At 41.7% G+C, this 5,808-nt stretch overlaps 1 pseudogene; it reads left to right on the top strand.

The window, feature by feature from the left end:
• The window catches only part of LOC116078640, a 9,303-nt pseudogene extending 3,974 nt beyond the window's left edge, over positions 1–5,329 (top strand).
• The last annotated feature ends 479 nt before the right edge of the window (positions 5,330–5,808 follow it).

Genomic DNA, 5,808 nt, shown 5'->3' on the forward strand with positions numbered 1-5,808 from the left:
ATCCAGGGAGGGTTAGAATTGTTTTCATGCCTCTGTCCATACATTATATTGGACTAGCAATCTAATGGTTTGAATTTAAATGTGTGAATAGTTTGTATTTGATAGTGTGAATAGATTGACCGCAGCACAGCCACACCCGCTCCCTGCTGTGTTGTTCTCACTGACTTTCACACTGATTGCCAGGAGTGCCTGCTCCTCAACACCTAGTTGTTGGTTCCTGAGCCCAATAGACCTATTACTTAGCTGGTCCTTGAAGGGAAAGGGGAGTGAGGGCCAGCAAGATGGCTCAGTGGGGACAGGTGCCTGTGGCCAAGCTAGATTACCTGAGTTCAATTCTTGTAAGCTAGTTGCTAGATGGTAAGAGCCAACTCTCTCAAGTTGACCTCTGACCTCAACAATTTGCCCATGAAAAAATATGCACACATACAGACAAAGGGGTAAAGGGGAGAAGAAAGAGAGAAAGAAGCAAAGAATTAGTGAATAAATATAATTTTTATAAATTTGAAAAGTGAGTTGAACTCTACCTCCATTAGCTTCCCGCATGTAACAGGTGAACACATTTTTTTTCCTTTTTACCTAGAGAGAACACTCTAGATTTGAATTACATTGCATCCATTAAGGAGAAGAGTATTGGGAGGAGTTGGTCTCTGTTCCTGGGTTTTGTTTTGTAGTTAGCAGAGTCGGGATTGACTGATGCTGCTTCTGGGGATCCGTGAGAGCTGGCAGAGCAGTGTGTGTGCTCCTGCTGGAGTCCTCACTGACACTTTCTTCCAGGCACCATTTCCTGTTCCTTCCAGTCTAGGATCTCTATGCACTCACAGACCATCAGTAAGGAGTTTGGATTCATACAGCACTTCTGATTTCCCTGATTTGTGACTTACAGGTTGCGCCTTGCCCCAGCAGCAAATCTGCAGGACTTCAAGATCTAAAACCTCTTGGGCATTGCCTTGATAGAAACACCTGGAAAACTCAATGCGATGAAGTATTCATAAGCAGAATTATCAGTGGTTCATAAATGTACATGTAAGTTATGCATATGAACTATATGCATATGAAAGCAACATATTCCCATATTTAAACCTGAGTACCATCTGTAAGCCATACATAAATTTAAATTTTTTTTCAGAAATACCTAAATTATGAAAATTCCTCATACCAAACTTTTTAGATAAGTGATATTCACCATGTTTCTCTTATATTGGCAAAAACAAAAACAAAAAACAAAACAAAACAAAAACAACAACAACATGGAAGACGGTGTCTACTCTCTATCCAAAAGTACTAATTTTTTGTTTTGGGCTGAGAGTGGGAACTTTCATGGGACAACTAAGCTACCTTCAGCTCTGATGCTGTGCTGTGTGCTGTGTCCTCCCAGGACTGACTGCATTGAAAATACTGAGCCTGTAATCTGTGGGAGCAGTCAGTCATTTAACTAAGGAAAGGTAAAAAATAACTCCAGATTCCATGCTTTTTCTTTCTCACAGAGATGTTTAGAGAGATCGGAGTAACTGACTCCTGTCATTTATAAAGCGTTTCCATAGGAACCTGGGCTCTGTTCTCATCTCCATGTTGTCAGTGCAGCTGCCTCCTATTGGTGAGCCTGTCTATCCTCACTCTCCCTGCAGTATCCTAGTTGGTCAGTGACAAAGGCCAGAAGTTCAGGAGAGGACCGTGTGCCTGGAGACAGCCTCTCACTGCTGGGCTGTGGAGCAGGTGCAGCAGAAGACTCTTCTTGCTTCTTGCTCGACTTGCACTTGCTTTCATGTTGATTCCTAAACTCAGGAGTTCCAACAAGTTCTTCAAGGAGACTTACAATTTCAAGTAGATTCAAACCTATCAATAAACCTGGACATACTCCAAGGAAACCCAGAACTATTTAACTTTTAACTCATTACAAAGGCTGCTGTGAATACATGTAGTCTCTGTAGTGAAAATCTAACATGTTGATAACAACAATTTTCATTCTTGTTTACCAGTTTGGAGCACCACTGTGACATCTTTATATGACCCTTGGAATAATGACATTGTAAGCTCATCCCTTTGTGTGTTAATAGTAAAATTCACACGTCTGTCTTCCTGCAATCATGTTGCCTTTAGACACTATCAAATTAGGTCACAGACTTTTGTCTCAAAAAAAAACAAAACAAAAACAAACCAGAAATAGAGATGTAAAAGTAACTTTTATTCGCCTTATGTAATTGTCACTTTGGAAGCTTACTACTGAATAAGCTCACCATTTCTAGTTCTTTCTGAATTCTGCTTGGCTGGTTTAACTCAGCTGTTCAGGCCCAAACTCTATTCCAAGCTGACTGATTCAATCTGGCTTCTCTTAGCTTCTCAGTGAATTGCTCTACATAACTCTGGTGATCTGTTCTAACCTTCTGACTCCTTCTCATTCTCTGGCTTGTTCTGTTTTTAGCCATATCTAGAATCTTCTCTTTGTAACCAGTCTCTGTAAAACAGTCCCTATAAAAATTGCCTATGAATGCCATGAACTGAACTACCATGAACTCCATTCCTTGCATCATCTTTCAACTCACGGACTCAACTGAACTTACTGAACCCAAAAATGTGCTTATGCCTCTGCCTCCTGACAGCTGGGATTAAAGGAGAGTTAAAACATGCTTGGACCTAAGCTTTTCTTTACCTGAAACTTGCTCTATACCAGGCTAGGCTTCAACTCTCTTGCCTCTATCTCTTGGTATTAAAAGCATGTCTATGTTCCAGCTGGATCACACAGACCTAGAAGGTGTTTGGATGTGATCCCTTGCCAGAATAGCCATGTGGCTTGATTGAAACTCCTCTACATAGAAGAAACAATAGTCAAGCATAGTTGTTTATGCTTTCATTTTTGGACTGAGGCAGCTGAAACAAGGGATACCAAGTTTGAGGATAGCCTGGACTACTAGGGCATCTTGGGTTACCTAATAAGACTATGTCTCAAAAAGAAAAACCAAAAAAAAAAAAAAAAACATTAAATATGTAATAATAAATCCATTGAAAGGAAGAAAAGATTTTGAATATATAAAAAGGGCATTAGAAAGTTTGTTTTGATGGGCAAGTTTGTTAGTTGTACTCAATAAATGATATTTTATAAAACAATTGAGGAGGTAAAGACACAGAGATCTATGTATGTATGTATGTATGTATGTAGTTAGTTAGTTTTTTGAGACAGGGTTTCTCTGTGTAGCCCTGGCTGCGCTGGAACTCACTCTGGCTGGCCTCAAACTCAGAAATCCACCTGCCTCTGCCTCCCAAGTGCTGGGATTAAAAGTATGCGCCGCCACTACCTGGCTAGAGATCAATTTATTTTATATAGTTAAAAGTTAGGTTAAAAAAATGAGCTAACCAAAGGAGAATAAATTGACATCATAGGCGTGTATCTAATTGAAATATCAGAAACCATAATGGCATGTTGAAAGTACTGTTAACTGCACAGGCATGTGCAGGATTTAGCACTGTCCTGGATGACACAGTTGGACCTGAGCGCAGTTAACTGCACACGGTTGTCTTTACCAGCAAGAAGAATAATTTAGAATTAAATTCAAAGAAAGTAGTAGAGAATTTGCACTGCGCAGCTGTCAGGCTCTCTGCAGGTGCATGAAACAGTGCTTAGGGAACTGGGCACAGAGGCACGCCTTTGTGTGCTGGTGTCTGGGGCTTTTGATTCCTTTGTTTTTGAGATAGGGTCTCCTGGAGACCAGGCTGGCCTTGAATTCCCTACAGAGCTGAGAAGGATAATGAACTCCTGACCCTCCTGGCTCTACTTCTCCTCCTGGGATCACAGGTGTACACAGCTGTGCTTAGCAACAGAGGGCTGCTTCTTGAAGCTGCAGATCAGCTTCCCAGACTCCATCTCCTGGGAAGGTTAAAAAGATGTGTGAAGATGAATGAGAAAGGATAGGCACTGCTTCTACTTACAACCAGGAAATGCTATAAAGTAAATGTTCAGTGGGCAGGGCAGACACTCCTGTAATCCAAGTACTCAGGAGGTGCAGGCAGGAGGATCAGAAGTTCATCGCATTGGCTACATAGTGAGTGATAGGCCTGCCTAGAGTACATGAGAATACCCTGTCTCAAAACCTACAGACATTACTTTATATTCACAACAGTATTTATCAAGACGTACCTGGGAGTAACTTACCTAATGTCCTACTGAACGTGTCGATAGTAGCCATAGAGACAGAGCTCACAGAGCTGAGCTAACATTTCAGTGGTTTCACTGACTAAACAGAGGAGCTGGGGCTGTGATCCAGCAATGAGGCTCATACATGGGCAACAACCTGAACTCAGTTAACCTCATCTCTCAAGGTCTGCTTAGGGCTAGTAGATCAGTGCTGATCTGTGACAGGGCCTAAAGTGATCCCCAGCCTGTCTCATGCTTATTCCAGTACATGGTAATCCCTGGTCAACTGCACCAGGGCACTTGGATGGATTTTGCATTTCTGTCTGATCACATGGTGTTAATTTGGCTGCGTCTATGAACATCTTCCCCTGAATGGTTTTAAAAAGATGTCTATCTTGCCTCGTGGCTGGAGGACCACGGCATTGGTTCCAGCCATCAGGGGGAAGAGGCATGTACTTCTCTGAGTTAGAGTCCAACTTGATCTACATGGAGAGTTTTAGGCTAGCTATGGCTATAGTGAGAAGTAAGGCACAGACTCAGGGTAAAAGAAAAAGAGAATCCAGAATTGCATTTTATAAGACAAATAGGATCTATGAGCCTATGAGGAAAGATCAGAGGATCAACTTAGAAAATAGCCATTGTTTTTATCAATAGAACAATAACCTACTAAATATTATTACAGATATAATCACTTGAGACATGCATCCTCATCACCTCAAAAGCTAAAAAAAAAAATTCAATCCTCTTCCAAGATAATTTGAAGTTTGTATTGTCTAGAGGGTCATAAGTTAGTACCAATGCAGGTTGTTTGGTTCTACATGCAGGCTCTATTATATACTTTTTAACACATGGTCTCTCTGTGTAGTTCCGACTTTCCCAGAGTTGCTATGAAGACCATATTCTCTTGGAACTCTCATGAATTCCTCTACCTCTAACTTCCAAGTACTGAGAATCAAGGAGTACATGACCACATACTTGCATATTCTATAGTAGTTACTGGCAATGGAGGGAAAAGTCTAGGTTGAGGTATGGGTTGTGTTTTCTGCTCATTTCAGTTGGTGCCTCTTCAGTTACTGATGTTTCCTTAGGAAGTGATCCCAACACAGCCTGATGATCTCCACTAAGGACCTCTATATTGGAACCTCTGTGTCTGCTGCATTGCTGATCCTCCTTGCAAGTATCATGACTGTCATAAGTGAGTGACTTAATCAAAGTTCCCAATGTCAGGAATGGGTCTGGGTCTCCATGACATAAACAAGCACAAAATCCAAGGAATTTTGGCAGAGCAAATTGTTTAATTGCACCCTCCTGTAGCAGGGTGCAAAGCCAGTTTAAATTCACTGAGCCAGCATACCCAGTGGGGCTCCTGCTGGGCCTTTTAAAGCAGAGAGGTCCCTTGCTTCTGTCTGAGAGCTCAGAGCTTGTCTTCATATTCTTAGGAAACTGCTGATATTAAGCAGTGCAGTGGCCATGGCGTCTGAGCTTGGGGTTTGACTGTAGGAAAATGATGACTCCACAGCTATTCTTGCCTAATGGTGTCTTTCCACATTTCTTTCAAGATGCCCCTTCCTCTGTTTTACGTACCATTTGAGAGAAGACAGTGTGTTTCGTGTATATTTCCCAGACCAAGGAACCAGAGCAAGGATTCTCAGCCATTGTCTCTGATTGTCTCATGCCATGGG

This window comes from Mastomys coucha, unplaced genomic scaffold, assembly GCF_008632895.1.
Source record: "Mastomys coucha isolate ucsf_1 unplaced genomic scaffold, UCSF_Mcou_1 pScaffold5, whole genome shotgun sequence".
In the NCBI taxonomy this organism is placed as follows: Eukaryota; Metazoa; Chordata; class Mammalia; order Rodentia; family Muridae; genus Mastomys; species Mastomys coucha.